Source organism: Aotus nancymaae, unplaced genomic scaffold (genome assembly GCF_030222135.1).
Source record: "Aotus nancymaae isolate 86718 unplaced genomic scaffold, 86718_ANA_hifiasm-v0.15.2.pri h1tg000002l, whole genome shotgun sequence".
In the NCBI taxonomy this organism is placed as follows: domain Eukaryota; kingdom Metazoa; phylum Chordata; class Mammalia; order Primates; family Aotidae; genus Aotus; species Aotus nancymaae.
Genome location: NW_026988413.1, coordinates 58,826,388 through 58,841,463, shown reverse-complemented (window position 1 = coordinate 58,841,463; position 15,076 = coordinate 58,826,388). Strand labels below are relative to the sequence as shown.

The following is a 15,076-nucleotide window of genomic DNA, read 5'->3' as shown; positions in this document are numbered from 1 at the left end:
CTGCCAGAGTTCTTTGGTTTAAATTATTGTTTTATGAATCTTTTCGAACAGTTGTAGAATATATTTGCTTTGGAATAAATTTTTCTTAGGACTTCTGGTAAACATGAATAAAGCTCTACTCAGCCCAAACAGCCCCTGTGATGAAAGTTATTACTCTGAAGATAAAATGACAAGATTTCTAAATTACTTTCTAGGATTTATGTACTAAGAATCTCTAATTCTATATTAAAGTGAACAGAGAAACTAGAAGAGTCATATTGCTCTCCTTATATTTAAATATTTTCAATTAAAATTTCTTTTGCAGAATGACTTTAAAGGAAAATGATAGACTAGAGCTACCACTCTTTAAATAAATCTATTCTGTATCAAGTAGTAACCACTATCCACAAAGAAAGGTTATTTTGTCAAATTACCATAACCAGTATTTTCATCATATTTTAATAATAGGTCCTATGTATTGAGCACTGTTCATGCGCCTGACACTTTGTGAGGTAGATACCATCAAATTCATTCTCCTTCTCTAATCCCAAAAACCTTTCAAATTAATATTTTAGGCTCACTTTCCAGAGAAGAAACTGCAACTAAAGGGATAAGTTTCAACAATGGACACATGGTAAATAACTGATTCATTTGAGAGTCTAATCCACCCAGTTTTGACTCAAAAGCAAGTATTCTTTTCCATCCTACAATATAGTTACAGGCTAAAAATGAGTTTCATCCATCCTTTATCTGTATCAGATTAGCCACCCTGTGAGCAATTCCAAAGCTTCTTTTTTTGTTGCTTAAACAAAGTTAGAGAAAGCACAGAAATGGTCCCTAAAGAGTATTGCTATGACACCAAGACATTCCCAGAAGCATTATGTCCCTAACACAGGAAAAAGAGAGAAGATCCGGCCGGGCACGGTGGCTCACGCCTGTAATCCCGGCACTTTGGGAGGCCGAGGCGGGTGGATCACGAGGTCTAGAGATCGAGACCATCCCGGTCAATATGGTGAAACCCCGTCTCTACTAAAAATACAAAAATTAGCTGGGCATGGTGGCGTGCGCCTGTAATCCCAGCTACTCAGGAGGCTGAGGCAGGAGAATTGCCTGAACCCAGGAGGCGGAGGTTGCCGTGAGCCGAGATGGCGCCATTGCACTCCAGCCTGGGTAACAAGAGTGAAACTCCGTTTCAAAAAAAAGACAAAAAAAAAAAATAAATAAAAAAAATCCGTAAGCCACCACTACAGCCAGGAAGGTTTCTCATTTCTTGCATTTATGTGTTTCATGTTCTCCTTGCCAGTGTGTTTGAGCAGACTTTGATCTTCCAGATCCTGGAGAGCCAGCCCTGATGGCCACTTCTCAGCCAGTCAGAGGTCTGATATGTGACATAGAGAGGGAAAACCAGGTGACAAGGAGTTGGTCCTTTAGGTCAGATGGTCTTTGCATGAAATGTAGCATCACGTATCTCCAAATATTACAGAATGTGACCTTTATCGTTAAGGAAAAAAAAATGTTGTTCCCTGTGTGTAAAGGGTTTTTCTATTATTTGAACTAGGAACTTTTAAACAAATTATTTTATCAAAGAAGCAAGAAGCCGTGTTAAAAATTCAGTGAACACAGCTATGCATATTTCCTATGAACACAGTAAATATCATAGACTGCCTCTGACATTGTAAGCACTATTATCTTCAAATACGGATTATGTCCCACAAGTAAGATTAGGAAATCCTGTATTTCCTTTCCACAAATTATATATGGATTATCATTAAATTGTTTACTCCCTGCTGGGCATGAGCTGATAGGGATAGGTGGTGAAGGAGAGGGAAAAGAAGTGGTGGATTGTGTTAAAAAGGATGATGGCTCTGTGGTAAATCACTGAGACAAGACCACTGACTCCCTCCATCTAGGGAATCCCCAGAAGTTTTCTATACCATCTTCGAACCTGAACATTTCATCACAGACTGTCAATTGAAACTTAGGACTTTTCTTTTTCCAGTTTGTTGTCTGGCCTAACTTTAAGCCATTAAGGTTGCACCTACAATCCTGTTGCTAATAGCAGCTGTTTCCAGCTGTCCTTCACAAGATAATATCATGGAATTTCCCATTTTGGTATGAACATCTTTTTCTCAAAACAAGTAGTTAAATTTATCTGTACATATGCAAAGCATCATCAATATAGAGGCAGTAGTAGAATCATGTTTTCACTCCTACCCAGCACTTCCCACACCCTGTTTCTCTGATGTCTTCCAAGTGCTAGTCCGCTTTCAGATAATGTTCTTCTCTATTCTATTGCCATCATCCAGTGTGCTTCAAGTATTATTAATGATATTTAATTCATCCTGCATATGTAATGCTGAATGTGCTTAGGACTTTTAAAATTAATAATGTGATGCTTAAAAATTAAAATTTTAAATCAAAGATTTGCCCCTCATTTGAATATCTCTATCCATTGTGTAAGAGTTAACAGTGAACTGTTCTTGAACCCCTCTGTAACACAACCGGGAAGGAACAGTTTGTGGCCTTCTAGAGAAATTTTGGCATAAACCCCTCTGCCCACTTGAAAACAATGAGTATTATTCAACAAGATACTTACATATTAACCTTGCTAACTTGTGTTTATGAAAAACGTATTTGAAAAAATGCCCTTGTATAATTATCAGCTTGCCTAAAGTATAAATTCAGACTCTGAAAGATATTTGAAGGCTAATTTGTGTAATTTCTATTAGCACACTCTTCTTGCCAGGGGTTTTTGTTTGCTTGCTTGTTTGTTAGTATGGAATAAACAATTTCACCCGAACACATCTTCATTAGGAGCATTTTTCCACAGGAGAGCTGTGAGAAAGGTTTAATATTAATCTTCTCAGCTTAACTTGCTTTTCTCTAATACAGAATATGTGCAATGTCCTTATTCTAAGCATCAGATTAAGGTAAAGTTTTTATCGCCATTGTTGCTCATAACTGACTTCAATATATATGTTATTTTCTTGAAAAATGCTAAGAGAGTGAATTTTAAGTGTCTGTACCACATATGTGACAACTATGTGAGGTGATTTATATTGTTAATTAGCTAGATTTAATCCTTCCACAACTGATGTATACTTCAAAACACATCATGTTTTACACAATAAATACACACAATTTTATCTGCCAATTTAAAAATATAATAATATTATGTATGTCTGAAAAAGCTGACTTTAGGGAAGAATGTTTACTCTGTGTTTGGTCTTCAAAAATAATGAAGATCAATAGAAATATATGCTATTAAAATAATTTAATGGAGTAATGTTTCAAATCTTTGAAGCCAAATATTATTGCTAAATTAATATCCTTATTTATTTTCTTCATTCTAATGTCATATTCATGAATTATAAAAGCCTTGTCAAGAATTTGCAAGAGAGAGTACTTCCCCAAAGCAGCATTCTTCCCTTTTAAGATGGTTGGGTTATCAGTTACTCATTTTTCATTTAAAAGCAAGATATGTTGAGATTCTGTTTATATCACGTATTGTGTTTCTCCTTTGGGGAAAAAACGGTAAAGAGCCTAAATTTGTGCTCTCAAATATGCTATTGCTTAGTGAAGGAAAACAAAGTTGCAATGCGAGAAGCTAGACTGAGAGATCAGAGAGGCTTCTCTAATAGATGCATACATATATACATACACATATACACGCATGTATGTTGTACATATATGTGTGCATATGGATGTTTATATGTAAATATATGCCTATGTATGAATATTGTGTAAACGTGTATGGAAATGTACATATATATTTGTATGTGCATATGTACGCATGTACATATATGTATATACACACATATGTATATATGTATATACATGCACATATACACAAATATATATACATACATATATACATGTATACACACAAAAATATGTATACATATATTCCCATATGCATACAAGATTTTTAGATTTTTTTAGATTATATTGATATGTACACATATTATATGTATATGTATATGGGAATGTATATTTGTGTATGCATATGTATGTACATACATATGTACATATATGTGTATACACAAACATGTACATATACATATACACACAAATATATACATATATACACACATATGTATACATACATTCCCATATACACACAAGATTCAAGCTCAATATACATTGTGCTAAATAAACTAATATCTAAAAATGAGTAACTTTTAACTGGCAAAGAATTAAGGAAAGCATTGGAAGGTAAGGGAGCAGCAACTGCAACAAGCCTGCCAGGGACAGCTAGGAGCATAGCAGGTTTAGATAACTGAAAGGAGAAAGCAGAAGGCCAAGGCCCCTGGATAACAGAGAACAGGGAAAATAAGAGATGATGCAGGAGGTTTAGAGATGGGCTAGACAGCACAGGAATTTGTAAGGATTTACCCCAGGAACAATAAGAAGCCTTTGAAGTATTTTAATCTGGAAAGATTCACAATTGAATGTGAATTACATTGAAAAGAAAATGTCTCCAACAGTGAATTGAAGAGTGACAAGAATTCAGGTGGAGAAATCAGTCAGGTAATTATGATTGGCCGTAAGGGTAATATGGCCTAAAAAGGATGCAGAAAGTGGAGAAAAAAGGATGTATTTAAGACATATTTAACATGGGGAGAAATGCCAGATGTGGGTGATGGGGAGGAAGGCAGAAAACCACATTGCCACGTGTGTACCTATGAACAATCTTGCATGTTCTTCACATGTATCCCAAAACCTAAAATACAATAAAATATATATTTAAAAAAATAATTTCTAAACAATAAAAAAAAGAAAGTAACATCAACAGGTTTAGTAGCAGTGGTAGTGCATGAGGAAACAAGAATGAGATGAATTGAGGAAGTCTTTAAATGGGAACTATTCTAGAAATCATTCTAAACCCTACCAGAACACTCATTCTTTGGATAACACATGAGAACACATCTAGCTAAGTGATTGGTATATAGCAGTGCTGAAAAGATATTTCCTGAATGAAAGAATAAATGAATGAATGAATAAAACTGAATCCAGTGTGAACACAAGTGAACAGTGATACTGAAACATCAACATATCTGTTTAGTTTGGTTATCATAGGAGGTTTTCACAAGCTATCGCAGGGAGTGTTACAACATACCAAGTGACATCACAGACACTGTGAGTCCAGGGAGATGCTAGTTAATTCACATGGAGAAAGAACCAAAGGAAATAAAAAGAAACCCAATACTGAAAGAAAAAAAGTTAAGCATAATTTACAGAAATAGCCTAATTTAAGAAAGAGTCTTGCACACATCTGGCTATGTGCATAGAGCTTGTAATCTAGTGGAAACTTGGGTCCCCATGGGCCAAGAAATAATATCCACAGGACATAAAGTCCCTCTTCCAGCGCAAAAAAACAACAGGCTCGTAGCCAATTATGGTAGCAGCCAAGCATATGTCCCACTGTTTTTTAAATCAGACACAGAGCCTTGGTTTGTTATCATTATTACTTCCATGCTGTAGCACTTTACGTTTATGAAACTCTGTTTTGATGATATATAGTAATCAGCAAGAGTCAACAATGATTAATGTAATTTTTTGACAACCATTGTACAAAGCTGTATCTAGTGAATTGTAGCTCCGTCCTCCTTCTTAGAGAAAAATATGGGAGGATTAAGTATGATGGTCCTGAGGTAGATCGAAAAGTTCTAGCAAAGCTCTGCAATTGAGACCTCCAGACCCTGTAACACACTTCATATATCACTCCTTCGCTTTTGGCTGTTTATTAATGTAAAGATTAGAAAGGTACCTTCTTGGCTGTTGTTTCCTTGTCTATCTCTGGGTTCCCAGTGCTCTACCTGCATTCTAAGTTATAGGTACCTATCAAGGTCTAGGCTGTACTTTTTCTTTTCTTCCTACATCTTCTCTTCCTTGACAGTGCATTTTTCCCTGTGGGCCTAGTTTAGCACCTCTGCACAATTAATTCCAAATTTTAATTTTTGACCCCTAAATTTTATTCTAATTGTAAAATTAGTTAGCATCGTTAAGGCTTTTCTACATACTAGTCCAGGGTATGTTATCCCAATTTATTTTAACTCTTGGGGGTGATACTAATATTTACTGCTTTACAATTTAAATACAGGCTAAGAAAAGTTAAGCAATTTACTCCACTGTCATGGTCCCTCACATGGCCAGACTTGGACCTAGATCTCCATGGATCTGGGCCTTGAACTCTTGGACACTCTGGTGTGACTGACTCTTTCTGTGTAACTGCATGTCAACCTTCTGTGGCTGTCTCCACTCAGGTGCCTTAAACACACATCTCCCCCTCCCTATCTGTAAGTCTCTGTTCTCAGTCTCCATACATTTCATCACCATATTTACTGTCACTCAGCTTGAAACTATCACCTGTACACCCAATCATCTTCCAATTTCTAACAGTTTTAACTTCACCATATATTTTTTTCTATTTGTCTCCTGTGTTTTATTTTTCACTGCCTCTACTTAAGTCAGGTTTCAATCACCACCACATTGACCATTGCCTTCACGACCTACTTGATCTTCCTGCATGAAGATCTGCTCCCTTCTCATTTATCAGATTAATCTTTCTAAGGCACAAATTAGATTCTTTGATTTATTTAAGATAAAACATTAATAACCCTCATTGCCCAGATAATGGGCTTCAAACTCTTCAGATGAGTATTTAAGCCCCTCACCTATTGTTTCTGTTTTGAATCATCTGTTCTTCAATGAAATTGTCCCTGCATTCTCACTTTTCATCTCTCACTGCTTCAAATAGTTGTTATATCTAGAATTTTCCATTCTCCATTAAATGTTACTCTCTAGATTCAGTGATTCTTAACAAGGTGTGTATGCTTGAAGCATTGAAAAAAATAATAACACGTCCGATATCCAACCTGGTCAAATCAAATCTAAATTAATGTGTATTTCCATGTTTAAAAATTACTGCATATATATGATGCATCATACGTGATATATTTTTATAAGTATGCTTGCTGTACAATATTGTATTGGATACCATTTGATAATATGTAATATGGATGACACCCTTTAGTATTGTGCAGTGTACAGCAAGCATTACCATATTTAGTAGCACACAACGGTCTTACTTTAAGATGCAGTGGAGGCATCTTATCTCTGTGCTGTCTTCTTCATTTCCCCTTAGCCAGCAAATACCCTCCTCTAGTGACCTCCCATAATATTATATATCAGTCTTTATTTTACCTGTCCATTTAAACCTTATTTGATCATACTTAGCAACATATTTAACCTCATTGGTATAACTGAGAGCTTATTCATTTAATTTAACAGGTAGTTCCCAGAGATGAAACAATTATTTAATAAATGGATTTCATATAAATCATAGTTTTAGAAAGAAATATTCCAGATTGGCAAATGTGGTGGTTTTATTGATTTTTTAAAAATTATACTTATTTCCAAAGGCATTTGAAATAGCAGTGAACGACATAAAATCAATGGTGACATGAAAAAATAACAAAGAAAATAGTCATGAAGGAGGGGAGATGAATTTTCCCCAGAACCTTAGCTAAAGACTGTTAGTTCACAGGAGCTCAAGCTTGGTGTTTCCTGGCAACCAGGACCACAAAGGAACTGCATTGTGTTTCAGAGCTCTCATCAGATGCAAGAAAATGTAGCAGTCCTTCTGAAGACATCATATTTCTTCATACACTAAACTCTAAGATAACTTCATTAAGTAGGGCTTTATAAAAGTTCAACATTAGGCCAGGGTGTGATGGCTCACACCTGTAATCCCAGCACCTTGGGAAGCTAAGGTGGGAGGATTTCTTGAGCCTAGGAGTTTGAAACCAGCCCCGGCAACATAACGAGATCCTGTATCTACAAAAAATAAAATTCGCCAGATGTGGTGGCATGTGCCTGTAGTACCAGCTACTTGGGAGCTGAGATGGGAAGATCACTTGAGCCTCAGAAGTCAAGGCTGCAGTGAGCTATGATTGTGTCACTGCACTTCGCCTGGGCAACAGAGTGTCTCAAAAAAAAAAAAAAAGAAGATGAATATTAAAATATGCAATGTCATCAAAGCATTCTAATAAAGGGTTCAGAAGTAGATTCTATCTTCAGATATTCAGAATCTGTAACACCTCACATGATTTGGCCCTTGACTAGTCCTCCATCCTGATCTCTTACCATATTTCACTTTATATACTCTACCAAAATGCACTGCCCCTTCTGGAAAATGCCAAACTATATTCCACCTGTGAACCTTGCACTGGCTGTTCAGTCTACTTAGAATCCTTTGCCCCAGACATTTGTGTGCTGGTTCTGCTCCCTGTCTTCACTTAGCCACTATTTCAAGTAACCTCACATCATACCCTATCATCTAACCTACTTTACGGCATTTATTTATTCATGTTACCTGACTTTCTTGCACATTAGTTTGTTTAGTATTTTAAAAATCTTTAATATCTGTATTTCACATGAAAATGTAAGCTCCTTGAGGCCAGGGAAGTTTTACTGTCTTGTTCACTGCCATATCACGGCTGTATCCACACTGCTTAGAAGACCACTCAGCACACAGAAAACACACCAGCAATATCTGTTGGCCAGTTGAATAAACTATTTCTCATACATTTACTTTTTACTTATCACATTAATTCACAATGAAAAATGTTTAGAGTTTAACAATGAACATTAATTCTATGAACTAATATCTGTGAAGAATGAAAAATCTATAGTCTAATACATAGCTTAAAATTATTTGTTATGATACACAAAATGATAGGAATGAATAGCAAAAAAAAAAAAAAAAAAAAAAAATAGTACCCTTAATGTATTCCTTTCCTGGATAACAAATTACCACAAACTGAGTGGTTTAATGTCTTAACCCGTTAACTACCTCATAGTTGTCTGTGTCAGAAGTTGGGCATGGAATGGCTGGATTCTCTTCTCAGTGTCTCATAAGACTAAAATGAAAGTTTTGGTTGAGTTGAATTCTGATTTGGCAGTTAGGGTCCTCTTTTAAGCTCACAAGAGTGTTGACGGAATTGAGTTCCTTACAGTAGTAAGACTGAGGTTCTTGTTCCCTGCTGGCTGCTATCTAGAAGGATGTTGTCCTTCTAGAGGGCGACCTCCCAGGCTATTTTCTCCTTCCATTTCATGTAATTACTCATCCATTTATTGACTGATATATTACATTTCTCAGTAAGTATAAAGCATTTATTATATTTAGTTTTTAGTTATTCTTACTATCAACTAATATTTCCAAGCATTTTCTGACTTGTGGTCCATGTTTACATTTACATATAAATGCTCTAGTGCTTAAAAATATTTTATTCATTTTTAATATTATAAGATAAAGTTGGATTTTAATTATATTAGTAAATTGTTAAGGATTATGTATTCTTTAATGATGCTCATAATGAAGAGCTAAATTTGACTTTTTCATATTAACAAATAAATTTTACTATAAAATAATTTGCTAATAAAAGCATAATTTGTTAACACATAATTTATTAACACTATACATTAATGTATTTTTAGAACCAAATATATAGTGTTAATAAATTATGTGTTAACAAATTATGCTTTTATTAGCTAATTATTTTATAGTACAAAACACAAAGTATAATGTATTGTGTTTTAGTACCAAATACATAGTGTAAAGTAAGCTGAAATATAGCTACCTTTTTGGTCATCAAATATAGATAAACAGTTCTTGCATTAATTGCTATTTGAATTTTTGTATTTCATACCTTAAATTGTATTATTTGTTTTTCATATTTGTAGTATTTAATTTCTTAATTATGAGGAAATAAAGACAGTGCAGTCTGCTTAATAAACATACTCCTCCATCATGTGAATTTTTATAGCAGTAAATAAAACATTAAATATATATATATATATATATATATATATATATATATATATACACTACATTCTGTTTTTGATAATTGGTTTTGAAATACCAGAGACAACACTTCTTGCTCTATTGGAATACTAATCAGTTGAATGTAATTTTCAAATCAAATAAAGATGGTGTTGAAAATACCCAGATAGCGAGAGATTTCTCTACTTTCATCTAAGGTTTTCAATGTACTTATTTTGGTCAATACCTTTAACCAATGATCTTTTCAAATAATAATAATAACGATTTAAAACTGAATCAAGTTTGAAGGCCTCCTTATACTAGGAGTGTTCAGTTTGATAAGTTGAATGTATGCTCTTTTTTATTTATTTATTTTATTTTTATTTTTTTATTTTTCATTTATTATTTTTTTTTTGGAGATGGAGTTTCGCCTGGAGTGCAATGGCGCGATCTCGGCTCACTGCAACCTCCGCCTCCTGGGTTCAGGCAATTCTCCTGCCTCAGCCTCCTGAGTAGCTGGGATTACAGGCACGCGCCACCGTGCCAAGCTAATTTTTTGTATTTTTAGTAGAGATGGGGTTTCACCATGTTGACCAGGATGGTCTCGATCTCTTGACCTCGTTTTCCACCCGCCTCAGCCTCCCAAAGTGCTGGGATTACAGGTGGGAACCACCGCGCCCGGCCGAATGTATGCTCTTTTGACAACCGCTAAGAGGATCTCAAACTGCTGATTTCCTTCTTAAGCAGTTAGAGTCCAAATTGATTTGAAAATAGAAATGGAAACAGATACATTTACCATTTTTGTTATTGTTCATCCCTGATATTGGAAACTAGTGGTTGGGAAAAACTGTATTACAATAATAGATAGATGATAGTTATAATACAAAGTAGCTAATTATTAAACCATAAGATATGCATAAATAACTTGCTTTGAGATCTCGGAGATGGAGAAATGCAGAGATAACAGGATATTATGTAAAGCTTTGCAAAGTTGATAGTATTTGAACATGTGGAAAGGGAAATAAATGAGCTTCTAGGCAGAGCAAATAGTTTTAAAAAAGACTTAGAGGCCCTTAAACATACGGGATACGCACAGGAAATAGAGAGGCATTCAATTTGCCTGAAGTTCTGCCAACTCAAGAAGTCGGAAATGATTATCAAATTTGGGAAAAATGAAAAAGAAACCTGAGGAAATCTCACAGAAAATGTTAAATGCTTGGCCAAGGCATCCTTTCAGTAGGAATTGGGGAGATACTGAGAAGGTATGAAAGGTTGGTGCAAAGGTTCATTCTCTTCACATTTGGCATATCTTGGCTTATAACTGCTCTTTGCTTTGTTATTTTCAACTCTCCTTGAACATTTAAGTGTCTCAGATTTGTAAAAAACAACCTTAGAATGATATTCAAAGTACCTGTGCTACCTTTTGCCTTGATGTTTCTATTATTATTATTATTTTAAATTTGCAATTCCTTATTTTCCATGATCTCCCATTTCCTTATTCACAAAATAGCATTAAATTGCCAGATCTGTATACTTTACCTTGGAACTCTAAGGTTATAAATTGAATATGTTTTGCCATACTATTTTGGGGGTATGATCTAGGTACCTCTAAGAAATACTTTTATTTTAGCAAATATTATATATTCTTTATAACAATTCACAATTAGAGGAAGACAAGGGGAGGGGGCCAAGTCAAGTTCATGTATGCTATTACTGAATTCAGATTATAATCAGTGGTCATGTCCATGGTTCAGGAGGTGAAACAACATATAGCCAGAAATTAGTCATAAATATGAGGGTATAGGAGAAGAGATTTCACCTCTATCAAAATTGAAACATATTTAGCATAAAGCCTAAGACTTAATAATATAAGATATTTTTATATTTGTGTGTGAGATACATTTCAAATAGCCATTTAATAACTCATTGCTATAGCTCGTAGATGATAAAGAAAACTTATACATTTTATCTTCATACTTGTTTGATATATTATCAAAATTAGGGACCATGGTCATAGATTCCTGAAATAAGTGAGCTCAGTTAGTGATATTAACCCTTGCCTTTCTGTCTGTAAATGTGATGCAGAATTTTTATCTTTGATGGAATGTTTCTAACCAAAATTAGTATGTAAATTATACACTATACTTGGTTATAATTCTGATTTGTTATCCTAATTTCTTAATGGATCCATAAACTTGAACATCTTTCGCATTTCAGAACACACTTGTAAGCAGTTCTGGAAGCTCTTAAAATTAGGGTTGGGGACTTTCACTAATATTTTTAGTTTGCTTTTTATCTAGAAGTTACATATTTTGTTTTGTTTGTATCAGTGTACACAGAAGTTCAGTGAATAACATTGTCAGTGTTTTTGCTTTTCCCCTTAAATGATACATAATAGAAAAATTTGATAGTACAAGGAGAATATTAAGCTATGGAAATATCAGCTATATTAATATAAGACAATTATTAAAAGTTTACCTGAATACTAAGCTACACTTACAATGCAAATTGAAATGTTTCCCCCATAAGACTTTTTTTTTTCTGCATGGAGATCACAGTAAAGCAAATCGGTGTGTGCTGTGTAATTTTTCTTAGCTTCATCTGGTATCTCCATATACTGTGTTTGTCTTCTCCTCTTTCCCTTTCCACACTTTTCCCTTAGAGTTTCCTTCCTTGCCCTTGAGACATTATTCCAAGCTGCCAGTTCAAGGACTCTTTATTGTAATGTCCTGCAAACGACCACATGGAAGCTATTGGTAGGTACATATTTTAAGAGAAAAAAGAAAGCAAATAAGAAGCCATAACCCAGTCTAAAGGAAACATCTGGTACCTACCAGAAGTGATGTACTAAAAATGAAACACAGACCTTTTAAATTTTAAGTTAATAACAATGACCACAATATAGAAATGGGCGAATTAAGAAGCTAAGATTTCAAGGTCTAAGTCTTGATTAAGATTTATATGACATTGCTTCTTCCAGGAAACTTAGAAACAAAGGAGACTGATTGTCTTTCATGTAAAGGATTAAATGCAAGCAAAATTCATAAAGCAGAAAATACTTGTAACATTTGTGTTTTTCAAGTGACAGCAGAAGCAGTTAGGCCTTCTCAGTCTTTCTGTAAACTTTTCTTCCTATACAGTTAAAAGTCAACTTTATACTTATTTTGTTCATAAAGATAATATCTAAAAATATACTTTATTGGGTTTTTTTGGTCTTTTGACTTTATATTGTGGACATTTTAGAAAATAGAGATAATGAGCCCAGGTGATCATACCCCAGCATCAGTGTTTATCCACATTTTGCCATTTGGGCAGTAAGTCACTTTTATATATTCAGCCTAAAAGCCTTAACATAGAGGATAGATACAAAATAAACACATATTTGAATATTGGAAGTTGGAGGCTAAATCAGAGATTAGAGAAGAATTGCAATGACCAAGGTCAGAAGTCACTAGGAAAAAACAGTCAATAAATTTTATGTTTGTATTACATGCATGCCAATTCACAACCCAGAAGAAACTGATGGGATTTCTTTAGCTACTGTGTGCTAGTTGTACTATTAAAATATCTGCAGGATCAAAGAGATCATATCAACACTGAGTTCAAAACTGTCACCTCTACTTTTCTTGATGGTAGCTCAAATAAGAACCCTATTCCATTGCCTTAATGCTAAATAGAAGCTTTGCCACGTTACAATATAAATTCCCTTGGAGGTTTGGTGTAGTTATTTGCAGGTCATGACTCAGTGTTAGCCAGTTTACCCTTGGTCATCTTAGGGCATGTCACATTGAAGGCTTTCCATGAAATTGGCTGAATAAATTGTTTCAGTATGTAATGCAATGAAATGTGTTTTTAGGTACCAGTAGAGGCAACTGAGAGACAGATGTGTTCAGATTTTCTATTTCTTAATAATTCAATCTTAGTAGATCGCACATGTCCAGTAATGTATCCATTTCCTTTAGGTTGCTAGCATACGGTTGTTCACAATAATTTCTTATGATCTGTTGTATCTTTTCCTTTAGATCGCAGCATCCTCTCCTATGTTGAGCCATTCTTTGTGACTTCTTCGGTACAGATTTTCTAGATATGGCTAACTTTTGAGAAAACCTTTGGATGAGTTGTGATTATAAAAATGAGACTGACACATGCATAAATTAATTCAAAACAAATGCAAATTAATATAGCCACCTCAAGTCACACATAAAGCTAAATGCTTTGCTCTGGATTCTACAGAAATTAGAAACTGACTTCATCAGACTCCTGGTCTTTTGACCACATTGAGTTTTTACGTCCAAAGCATAACTTAGGGCTTATGTTCCCTCAACATGCAGTTTATGCCTATTCTTGTACCAGTATTATTTCTTTTTACTTAAAGTCTGTTTAATCTTATATAAGCATAGCTAGTCTTTCTTGCTTTTGGTTTTGATTTCCCGTACCAGTATTATTTCTTTCTTTTTTTTTTTTTTTTTGAGACGGAGTTTCGCTCTTGATACCCAGGCTGGAGCGCAATGGCGCGATCTCGGCTCACCGCAATCTCCGCCTCCTGGGTTCAGGCAATTCTCCTGCCTCAGCCTCCTGAGTAGCTGGGATTACAGGCACGCGCCACCGTGCCCAGCTAATTTTTTGTATTAGTAGAGACGGGGTTTCACCATGTTGACCAGGATGGTCTCGATCTCTTGACCTCGTGATCCACCCGCCTCGGCCTCCCAAAGTGCTGGGATTACACCGTACCAGTATTATTTCTATGCCTCCATTACACCTTATAGTTATCATTACCCACGAAATTAGAAGCTCCTGGAGAGAAATGATTATGGCTTTGCAGTCATCACTGTGTTTAGGAGTAGGTGCCCAACAATATATTTGATAAGCAGTCAAAGAGCTAACACATTAACCATTTCATTTAAGCCTCATTAACTCTCATGTAAAGAGCACTACAGTGCAGATTATTGGCTAGATAAGGAAGCTATCTTATTTATCATCCAGGCATTATTCTTTATCCCTGTTCCTAGACCAACTAATGCCAAGTGTCAAAATTTAGTTTGATTATAATATCCTTCCTTATCCTGGTAGTCAGTTGTTTTTTACTCTTACAACTTCAGTTCTGAATGGGGAATAATTGTCTAACAGATTATCCATGAATCTGTCATACACTGTCTGATATTTTCCGAACACTGTCACTCAAATGACTTCTCAATGCTCAGCTGCCTTAATTAACATTTGAGACCAAAGATTACATTTTTTTCTGAGATGGGGTTCACTCTGTCGCCCAGG

The 15,076-nt window shown here is 35.0% G+C and overlaps 1 protein-coding gene across 1 annotated transcript in view; it reads right to left on the bottom strand.

Moving 5' to 3' along the window:
- Nucleotides 1-15,076, bottom strand: part of CD36 (CD36 molecule (CD36 blood group)) — a 203,395-nt gene that overhangs the window by 81,373 nt on the left and 106,946 nt on the right. The window lies entirely within an intron of this gene.